The sequence below is a fragment of the Centruroides sculpturatus genome, unplaced genomic scaffold (assembly GCF_000671375.1).
Source record: "Centruroides sculpturatus isolate CEXI.00-Female unplaced genomic scaffold, Cexi_2.0 scaffold54, whole genome shotgun sequence".
In the NCBI taxonomy this organism is placed as follows: Eukaryota; Metazoa; Arthropoda; class Arachnida; order Scorpiones; family Buthidae; genus Centruroides; species Centruroides sculpturatus.
This window is the reverse complement of record NW_019384340.1, coordinates 888,951-899,142: the sequence shown is the minus strand read 5'-3', so window position 1 is coordinate 899,142 and position 10,192 is coordinate 888,951. Positions and strand designations below refer to the sequence as shown.

At 28.3% G+C, this 10,192-nt stretch overlaps 1 non-coding gene across 1 annotated transcript; it reads left to right on the top strand.

The window, feature by feature from the left end:
- Positions 1–7,465: 7,465 nt before the first annotated feature.
- Positions 7,466–7,536, top strand: Trnag-ccc. Its single transcript has one exon. It is a non-coding gene; the product is annotated as a tRNA-Gly (tRNA).
- Positions 7,537–10,192: the final 2,656 nt, after the last annotated feature.

The following is a 10,192-nucleotide window of genomic DNA, read 5'->3' as shown; positions in this document are numbered from 1 at the left end:
TCTTATATATATATACATATAAATGTACGAACAAATAAAAACCCAGCAAAGCGGGTAGTTGCAGCTAGTTTTAAAATAAAATTGAAAATAATACTACAATTTTACTCAAATATCAATGAAAATATAATGCTGTGTATCTATTAATAGTTTTATAATAGATTAAAAATATATAAAGGTTTTTCTAATAAAATATGATAATAGAAGGCGCCACCAAGATTTTAAATGTTGCCTGGAAAGTTAAGCAACTCGTTGCTGGTTTATTTATTACTCTAATAATCATGAATATCAATAAAAGTATTATAATATCGCGAGGTTTATAACTTTTATCATTAAAAGTGAGAAAAATAACATGATTATTTCTCCAGAAATCTTTCATTTAGTAGAATCAGAAGTTTAATAGAAGAAGAAGAAGAAGAAGAAAACTTTTCTATCAATTGCTAATTTTAGCTTTTATTGTTACTTAAGTCATCGAACTTTGCTTTCAATGCAATTGACTGATGATCTTGTGTGTCCATTCAACATGAATGTAATTCGTCGAGTAAACAGCAATCCAAAATAAATACTTGTAATGTAAAATAAACATGTGTTAGACATTATAACACTTTGGTAAATTACTATTTCAGATTAAAAACGGTAAATTATTCACTTATTTAATACAAGAAAATCTTGTACATACAGCCATACAACAAAAACATATTACAATCACCAATATCAATTCCAACACAAAGTACAATAATGCTAATAATACAGCTCACAGTAATATGCATAAACGTAAACATTGAGGTAATCCTCTAAGTCTGAAACTTACAGTTAGACGATTACCTCAATCCGATTACAGGCCATTTTTAATGATATTTTAGGGGGTGCCACATATACACCACCCTCTCCACTCCGAAATCCGATAACCATAATAAAATGCAGAATTTAATTATGACGTACTGTATGTGTGTAATTGCATTGTATTTATGGGGATGGCCCATCCCCAACATCTCTTAATCTCTAAAAATCTTTTATTAAAGTAAACTTTTAAAAATTATTTATATTCTTTTATTTTATAATAAGTATAACAAGAACATGGACTGATTATCGTATGACTGGATTTCTTCAAACACAATGCTAAGTGAAAATGCTAAGTGGATAGATTGTATTCAATATATATACGTACAGTACATAATGTTATTTATGTCNAATTTCTCCAATAATTTACTGGTTGTATCGATTTTTTTTTAATATAATAATAAAATAATATCTTTTTAATATTAAATTTTATCTTATACACTGCCTCGATTACTTAATTAAAAAATACAGCTAATGCTACTTATAAAAAAATAATATTAAATGACATTTAAACCAAAATTAAAGCGAACAATAGATACAAAAGATAATAATGCCACATAAAATATATGAAATACTTAGTATAGATTAAAATTTTGTTTATTTCTTCAGATTTTTCATCTTAATAATGGGGGAACCACATTGTGCAGTATCCCCAGCGTGGCTATGGTTTCTCTATATCATTAGTGTCTTCTATAAATAAAGTGTTTCTAGCTTGTAGTATTTACTACTTCAGTGACGTTTTGCTAACGTATCTCCGAGCTCATCAATTGTCAGATCCTGACTATGTGAATCTAATACCTTGTTGACCACCATTGACTTCCAAATCCAATTGTCTGGCAACATTAACAACTTCTATTACATGAGCAACACGATTAGTTTCTGGCATTGTTTGTCCACTTTTTTTCAAAAATGAAATGGAAAGTTGTTTAGATACCATTCAATGGAAAATCTTGGGATGAATGTAGTTAGTCTTGTATGTTTTGTTGATTCTCTGGTCCATTGCTGAAGCAAGCTGGTTGTGTTTGGAGGCAAAAACACAACTTTCACACGTGGGTCGAAATCAAATAGGGTATCAGGAGGATCTTTACTGCCCAGGCAATTAACATCTTAAGTTGTATCTATATCCTTTCAAAACAAATGACTCTGCTGGATAAGCTACATTAGACAGACACGCTTTATTGACTCAGTCTGTTAAGAAAAAGTTAAACTTTCTAAAAATGACATGTTAATATTAAAATATTTTCCATGTAACACGTTTATAATCTTTAAAAATATCTGTTTATTCATTATACGACACAAATAAATGATGTTTTTTCTATTGTATAACATAAACTCAATGATGTTACTATTTACAGAATATAAATATTTACAGAAAGAAAATAATCAAATAGCATGTTACTATTGAGAATACTGTATATTTTTTTGTATGAAGTGTTTGAAATGTTTGAAAATATCTTTCTACATATTGTAAAACACGTAAAAGTTGAATAACTACCTTATATTGTCAGTGTGTTGGCTCGCTTTAGAATACTTAGTTAATTCCTATAAATTAGCTCAGTAGTTTCAATACTTCAGATTAATTTAAATTCTATCAAATTACATTATATTCTTGTGGCATCCTCTTCTTCTCATTCTTCCCTGTTATGAGCATTTTTCAGATATGTTTCCATTCAGTTTTTGACGTTATTCCTCCACCTCTTTCTAGGTTTTCCTCTTGGTTCTTTCCCTAGAAACAAAGTTCGATGACTTAAATTACAATGCAGTTTGACTGACAAGTTTCGTCTTTATTTTTTATTCCTTTCTTTATCAAATTCGATTCCGATATAACAAGAATCAGTGGAAGACAGACAAAAACCATTCTTTGATCGATTATTAACTTTACTCCGCTTCAAACTATGCTTCAGGAGTTTTATCGATTTCTATTATTCAATTTATATTATGATATATCATCGACATCATCAGTCAAATGTCGACTAACTTTAATATTNAATTTTAATATTATACTTTCATCAAATGTTATTTAAATTACTCATTTTTTAACGAATTTCTTTATTTTGCTGAACAGTTCAACGTTGAAGTCAATAAACTTGAGCATCAGCTTGTATCTAGCTGATTTTTTCTATGGGGGTTGTAGGTTAAATAAATGGAAATTCTCTATTTAAAAATCATAATATTTAAATTAAATTATGTTAGACTTTTAAAACTTTTATTTAAAACCATTTTAAGTGATAAAAAGCATTAAAAAATATCTAAAAAACATCCTTAAAGTGTAATTGAAAGTTTCAAGTTACCTTACTTCGATTTAAGCTTTCCTCTTTTAAATTATTATTCGCGTAAATTTATTAATGTAGTTGAAATTTTATAATTTTTCTAAATGATTTTAATTACATTTAAACATTTTAACTTAATATCAATAATATTTTATTATTATAATTGATTTTAATGGACTTATCTAACTAATAACTAATCTCTGAAGACATTTCGATAATCTAAAAACTAAATTTTTAATTTTCAAAACATTGGAACTTCCAAAAAATTTGAAAAAAAAAAGATATTTCTCATTTTAGAGAATTCCTTATAAAATTTGAATATTCCAANTGGACTGATTATCGTATGACTGGATTTCTTCAAACACAATGCTAAGTGAAAATGCTAAGTGGATAGATTGTATTCAATATATATACGTACAGTACATAATGTTATTTATGTCACTGAACTAGGTTGCGTCGTTCAATAAATTCGATGTGTTTGTGTTAACAGAGAAGATAAAATGAATTTTTCATGCATGTAATAAAACTTTACTCGTTTTCACGAACGAATAAACTTATCCCTCGAACAAAATATAGATCAGTATATTGATAAAAATCCATAACTAAGAATCGATATAAAAAAGTTAATTTAATTTAATTAATTGTAAATACTGAATTTTTTACGGAAAAAATATTCTCTGAAAAATCGACATAATTAATTAAGGCAGAGGTTTTCAACCGGAGTGTAGCAGCGGTTCTTCAGTCGTGAAATATTATGCTAGGCAGAGAGACAAAACACTTCGTACATGTATTAATAAAAGTATAAAATTCTATTCTTTTACGCCATTCATTTGATGTTTCTCCTTATTTTTCACAATTAGTTTTGCCTGTTAATAAATTATTTCTATAATTGTGCTTTGAATATTCTTTAATGCCCATGAGTGATTGGATTAAACCACTAAACACTAGCAGTTGGTGAGATGACCACGCGGAGTTTACTTGGTTTTCTTCACGTTTGTAACACTTAAATAAGAACCAGTTTTTCATAGAATAATTCTTCTATTTTTCTAACTTTATACATTTTATAGCAATTAAAATATAAAATTTTATATAACAAAATCTCATAACAGATGGCGCCACACACAATTTTATTTATTATGCTTAATACAGTAGAACCTCGAAAACTCGGCCTAATGTGGACCGAAGGGTGGCCGAGTTTGTGAAAATGCCGGGTTATCGGGAATGTGGTTAAAAAAATAAGTACGAGTGTTTCCTCAGAAAATACTGTACTGTACTTGTATGTATTGTTTACTTGAGAATATAACAGAGAATAAACTGCCCAAATACCCTTAAACAAAGGAAAAGTACGTCCTTTATGAAGGCATAGAGCCTTTACTACATGAAAATGAAAATTAATGAATACACTGTGTACAGTAATTTACCTAATAAAACACAAAGTCGTAACAGCCGGGAAATTTACGCAACTTTAGTTGCTGGATTTTTTTAAAAAACGTTTTTAGCCCTGTGGTCACTAGGACGACCCTTTTATTAGCAAGTTCATTATGGGTCCGACCAGGCCCACAAAAAGACAACCGGGCGATGAGGACCATCCTTTGTACAACTTGTGAAAAATATTAAAAAATTGGTTCTAATTGATTATATTTACAGCTGATCTTCTAAAAGTATCATTTGTTTTAGAATAATAATGTAATTTATTGTGGCTTCATAGTAATTCTATAAATACTGTGCAAGAAACTGTATATTAACTCATTTGTTCAAATACTATCCTTTATCTAATGAAGTTTTCCTCTTTACTCCACAATTGATAATAAGAATTTTGCTTTTTTTTTCTTTGGGAGAAAGAAGGAAGAGGAAAGAAGAAAATCCTTTCTATATATATAATGTGAAACGTTGATTAATGTGTGGTGCGTCAAAAAATAAAGTTCTGATTGGTCAGAAAGGGACAGAAACTTATTTCTTTGAAGTGTTCTAGAAATAAGTTTTGTTCCTTCCTGAGTGTGCCACGTATAATGGTGTTGAAGATTACAAATAAAAGTAGCTAAACATTAAAATAGTTTAAATATTTTAATAAAATAATATAAATGAGAATTACTGCAATTAAATAGATTGATAATTACAAAATAAATTGAACTAATTGAAAATAAGACGAAAACATAATTCGTAGATGAAAGTAAAACTTGATACTTGTTATTTAAGTTGAGATGCTGAGTTGTATTATGTATCAGATTGTGATATATGATATTAATCCCTACCTACTGGACTTTGTTTCTTTTCCATTTCTTGGCCTTCGGATTAAAGTAAGCGAGTTCCAAAAATCCTGTTAACTTTGAAGTATGTAAGTCGAACTCGAACCAAATCTCATAAAACTTTAGTTTGTATTGGTGGTAACTCTCTCAAATCATATTACTACAGACAATGTGTCATCATTATAATATTATAAGTTATTTTAAGTACATTTAGGAATTAACTGCAATGTGTGCATAAATGTGTATATATAGTAACAGGAGTAAAAGTAAGAAGGTGGCTTTTTGGCTAATTAATGATTATATTGGAAACACTGCTACCATAGTGATGAGGTAAAATGGTGGGCTCTTATTGAAAGGATTCGTAAACTATGAAGTAATAATACATTACTCTATTACAGTCAATCTCTTATTTTATTACTTAAGCCAAGGTGTTATTACTGTGTCTCTGGTGAGTTTTTTACAAAGTATATGCGTATAAACACCGTTTTATTCTGCGTTTTAGGACAAAAGTGAGAAAAAACATGCGAAATGTTCACTACATTTGAGGTATTTACCAAAGAAGATTTGATTCTCTCCGAGATTACTAACCAGCCCTACTAAGATGATGGTGATCGAGAAGGTCAGCAATACCAAAACAATGACTGCAACCATTTTCATGAGAATGGAATGAAGCAAAGAAAATTTCAATTTAAATAAATAATATAAAAATTCAGTATAAGATGAATGATTTTCTTGTTTCGGTCATCGTGTTTATAAATTCAAGATTTATAATTAAAATATTTTCTTACATAGAAATGTTAATTTCTCGATCTAATGATCATAGAAGTTTATTCAATATTACATGAAAAAATATTCATGCATAAGGACATCAATGTACTTTTTCACTAGTTTAAGATAGCATATGATCTGCTTTTTATTGATTCATAAATCAGAGAAGAGAAATATAATATCGCATCACGGATATTATTATTTATGAAAAAATCCATTTATAATCTCTGCTATTCATGATAAGTGTTCTATAAATATAAATATAACATTTATATAACATTTTATAAAAATATAAACTTTGCTTTAAAAGAAAAAATAATTACAGAGACTTTTTTTAGATTCGTGCAGACGTATAAAACTTATAAAGGAACCTCTTATTGAAATTATTTACATATTTAAACAATCTAATTATATTATTATTGCGTGTGTAATTGTAAATTAATCTAGCGAAGAATTTAGTTAATTTTTAAATATAGATTTGAGGCAAAACTTTTAAAACTTTTCGTATAATAAAAAATCAATAAGTCGATAAGACACAAAAGAATTTCCATTGTAATTTCATAATCCCAATGAGTTTTTGATGATTTCATATATTTTTTTTAGCATTTGCTGACTGGCATCATTTTATATTCTCTTTGATGAAATAGGTTAGTCGATCAATATGACAACTACTCGCTTTAAATGCATTATCCGATTTTGTAGTTTTATCTTTTAAAAGTTCATTTTCCTTATAATAAAAATATTGAACTAAAGAAATATGTATTACATTTTGGAAATAAATTTCAAAGACTTAAATTAATCCTTAAGAGATTTAAACTTATCCTAATGTGTCTTAGTATTTCATTAACTGACACTCTATATAAAGTCAACAAGGTTATAATTTAAACCTGATATATAGTTACAAATTCGATTTGATTTAAAATATTTACCAAAAGTTTATATTTTAAATACTTTTGACATCATATTTAAAGTACTAATTATTATAATGGAAACAACATGCCTACATTTTCAGCTTATTGGCACTCTTCTAATTAATGTAGCTTTTAAAGTTGAATACACCAAAGGGGTAGGGGCAATACATTGGTGCTCAATTATATGCCAGTGCTAATATCGTAATTCAAATAAATCAATATGGAATGCGAATAACGTGTGATGCATTTTCGATGAGACCGTATTCGTGACGAAAATACTGGGATTTATAAAAGATGGAACCGCTATAATAACAATGTATTGAATAGAAGACAGTAAAAAAACAATGGTTCTGTTCGTTGAGAAATGAAAAAATTCTGTAATTTCAAGGAAAAATTATAGAAGATTTTAATCGTGCATGTATTGTTATAACGAGCATCGGTAGTTCAATGGTAGAATGTCCGCTTCCCAAGCGAATGATCCGGGTTCGATTCCCGGCCGTTGCAGTCTTGTTTTATTTTTCTCTTAGCTCAAATCCGTTAATTTGTAAAAGTGTTGAATTAAGTACACAAAAATATATACTGAATTTCATAAATTAAAAGAAGTAATAATAATTTTAATTCAAAGATATACACCCAACTTAAATAAAATTTGTTGCTATTCTTTATCATTGAAAACATGAAGAACATTTGATACTAATATTTACACTTTGTATTAGCTATACAGATAAAACTAATTATAAATACTTATATCATTGCTTTAAATTAACAAGAACAATATTCCTCCCAAACAACGATCCGAAAGCCAAGTCCCTACTGTTAATAATGCTAATTTGTAAAATAAACAACGTAATAAATTATATAGATTATAATTTATTTCAAGTGGATCTTGAAAATGTACTCTTGAAAAGCTGGAACAATTTAACAATAAAAAAAAAACTGGAAAGAGTGTTGAAGATGGTATTGAAGATTTTAAAATATACCAATTATTGCAAAGGGTTAATAACATTTTTTCCAAGAAAAGGAAATAAAATATTATTAAGTTTAGTATATTAATTTCAGTAATAGATGGCACCACGCGAATTATGTATCCCTTATCTGTTTATTGACATTCATCCAAATTGAAATTAGATAATATCTTGTACTTGATTTAGAAGTCTCTCTTTTTTCTTATTTAAAATATTTTATTTTTAATTAAAACAACGAATACCGCAGTTATTGTTAACATTTAGAATATGGTNATTTTATAATTTTTCTAAATGATTTTAATTACATTTAAACATTTTAACTTAATATCAATAATATTTTATTATTATAATTGATTTTAATGGACTTATCTAACTAATAACTAATCTCTGAAGACATTTCGATAATCTAAAAACTAAATTTTTAATTTTCAAAACATTGGAACTTCCAAAAAATTTGAAAAAAAAAAGATATTTCTCATTTTAGAGAATTCCTTATAAAATTTGAATATTCCAAGAAAAAAATTCCCTAAAATCCCAGACGTTGGTGGACATTGTAGGGATATTTTTTTAGATAGAAACCATGAACACCATTCCTGAGTTTGCACTTCGGCAACACTAGCCACGTGGAGTTTGCTTGGTTTTCTTTACGTGTCTAAGACCTAAATAGGAGTTTTTAAAAGAAAAGTCATTTATCAAATCACGCACGTGTTATGTTGTCTTACTCCATCAATTCCATCACTATAATAGGGAATTCCCCAAATGATTTCTTATCTTCTGTTACAGGGATATACATACCCCAATTAATTTCGCTAGTCCAAAAAATTTCCAAAAATCCAGCTAATTCGTATTGATTTTTGAGATTTTGGAATATAAAAAACAAATAAATATGCTTGTTTGTTATTTGAATGTGTGATAAAACAATTCCTATTATACTGCAATTTATAAATGTCAATGTTTTAGTTCTGTCTTTATTGTAGATCCTCCTATAAAAAACAAATAAATATTCTTGTTTGTTATTTGAATGTGTGATAAAACAATTCCTATTATACTGCAATTTATAAATGTCAATGTTTTAGTTCTGTCTTGCCCCTGTACATCATACTTTTCCTATTAGCAATAGAGTCGTACCATTCATCTATCTCTATTCAGTGAATTAAAATAACAGTTGTGAAATGACAGTTACTTCTGGAAAGGTTATTGAACTTTGCAATGTCACTTTATAAAACTGTTAGATTAATGGAATGGTTGGAGAATTTTTTTAATGAAATTATCGACTTCTTAAGCTTGTTACTTACATGCAACTTAATTTGATAAAGAAACACTTAAGGTAAATAATAGCATCTTTTCTTCAATTGTATCCGATGTTCTGGTGTTATTGAAAAACATTTTCAATTTTACCTAATTTCCTTAACATAATTTAGGTGATATAATTAATAATATTGTAAGATTTAATTAATAGTAAGAGAAATTTTAATTGTTATTACACAAAACCCGTTAGGGGCTGTCCATAAATGACTTCCACACAGGAAAGGAGGGAAAGGACAAGTCGGGCAAGAGGAGGAGTTGAAGTTCAGTGGGGAGTTGTTGCTAAACACGAAAAGCATATTAAAGTTATAAACACTGGCCATTCGATCGCGCCACTAATACCCGTGTGAAAGTACCTTTAAAATACAAAACGTTCAATAGAGAGATGAATGGACAAGAGGCTCAGTTACGTGACTCGTGAGGCCCATTTGAAAGAGGCCTTAGAAGAAAACAAAGTAAGTTGACTCAGGAGACTTGTCATCGCCAGCTTTATAGTAAAAGTTCCCTGGGGCTAGGATGAACATAAAACAAAGCTAAAATGATAATCAAAAGAAAAAGAGTTTAAAGTAATAAGATGAACTTTTCAAAGGTCTAGATCGAAGAAGTCAAAAGACAATTTTTGAAAAGTCAGATATAAGTCGAATCTGACTGACAAGTAGTGACATTAACTTAAAAGATAATATGAAAGACGTTTTCCGATCGTTTTTCTTTAAACTAAAATGGCGTAAGCTCGTAACTTTACGAATTAGACCGCTGCTAAGAAGAATACAACAGTCTAATTCGTCCCACAGATGCTCTATTAAATTTAAGTCTGGTGACTGCGGTGATCATTCAAGAATTTTGTTATCATTATCATTAAAATATTTTCTGAGAAGCAATGTTGTAGATAT